We start from the raw sequence: 1,546 nt of genomic DNA, 5'->3' as shown, positions 1-1,546 counted from the left end.
ACAGATATATTAATGTTCCATTTACAGATAAAATCAAATGAAAAGTTTCCGTTTTTTTCTCCCCCCAAGGATGTCTGCAGTCAATCCTGCAGATGTTGTAGGCATCATCAGTTACCAATACAATCGAAAGATCAGGAAAAAGGAAAAATTGTATCATCCTAACGAAAATGGTGAGAAGAGTTAGGAGAGCAGAAAACAAATTTTAAATAAAATGTAAAACGTTTTTCTCTGAGTTCGCTCAGTATCTGTAACTGATCTTACAATCATATTTTCCTACCTTATAATTTTAACTTAATTTTTGTATTATTTTCAAAAAATTGTGAACAATAAAGCATTTCATTGACTTCACACTTACCAGAAGTTTCCTGGCCAAGATGATTAACGGGGACTTAGTATCATAGCTTGATTGTAAATTTTGATGATTGGAAATAGTATGTACGTACTATTTATGATATATATTCCTGAGTTTAATTTAAATGTTTCAAATTCCTGTTTATAAAAAGAGAAACTTCATTTTATGTAGTCTTACCTAGCTTGAAAGTTTAGACAAGAGTTCTTCAGTTGTTTACCATTTGAATTGCACCATTTCTTGCTTACGTAAACAATTCATCTGCATATAGATGGACAAAGATGTCTTCCAAGACACTAACTAGCTCGTTAATCAGAATGATGAATACTCTGTAATTCGGTACGAAGTTTACCTTCGAGCAGTATACTTCAACAGTGGTAACTTCATGGAGCGATGTAGTTTACTTTCGAGAACTACTTTCTTAACAGTTTGGTCTGGAGTAATTTACAGTTCAACCAGCAGAATTGATAGGAACTGCAGAGACAAATAGGCTTCGTGTTTCTTATAAAAACAGTTTTTTCCTTGAAAAATGTTTTTTTTTTCGGAACACAATTATTTTTTATTAATTATTATAAACTTGGATAATGGTCAGATTGATTTGAATATTTAAAAATAGCTTCAGTTTTACACCTTTAACGGTCACAAATATTATATTAATATTATTATATGGGCGACATATAATAAGAAATACATCACACGTTTCTTGACGTGGTTTTTTCATAGGGTGGGTTCTTCACTCCCACGCCTATTTTTGTGAGCGCCACCCATTGACTAACGGACCTTACAAATGCCCGGAGGGAGGACTGTGAATGAGTTTTGTATAATTTTATAAAAATCCCGGATGCCAAAACTACCAAGCTCCAACACTGAGGTTAGAAAGACGCGTTACCACGCTGCTACCCCTGCCCCTTAGATATTACATAACTATAATATAATATACATCCTATACTAAATTATCTTAAAACAAAAATTATTACGATTGTTTTCCAATAAAAATTATATTCCATTTAAAAAAAAAAGTCTGTACAAAAAGTAGACATACTTTAATCATGTTTGATGGTTTTAATTACAATTCATTAGTAAGGGGAATATGAAAACAAATAAATAAATAATACAGTATGGTTTTATTTGATGATCTAATTAGGGGAGAGGAATGGATACAAATAACAAACTTGCATGGTTCATATGATATATATA

At 31.5% G+C, this 1,546-nt stretch overlaps 1 protein-coding gene across 6 annotated transcripts in view; it reads right to left on the bottom strand.

Annotated features, from left to right (window-relative positions):
* Window positions 1–1,546, bottom strand: part of Ih (hyperpolarization activated cyclic nucleotide gated potassium channel Ih) — a 734,518-nt gene that overhangs the window by 624,964 nt on the left and 108,008 nt on the right. The window lies entirely within an intron of this gene.

The sequence above is a fragment of the Halyomorpha halys genome, unplaced genomic scaffold (genome assembly GCF_000696795.3).
Source record: "Halyomorpha halys isolate HHAL.00 unplaced genomic scaffold, Hhal_1.1 Scaffold124.1, whole genome shotgun sequence".
In the NCBI taxonomy this organism is placed as follows: Eukaryota; Metazoa; Arthropoda; class Insecta; order Hemiptera; family Pentatomidae; genus Halyomorpha; species Halyomorpha halys.
This window is presented reverse-complemented; position numbering and strand designations above follow the sequence as displayed.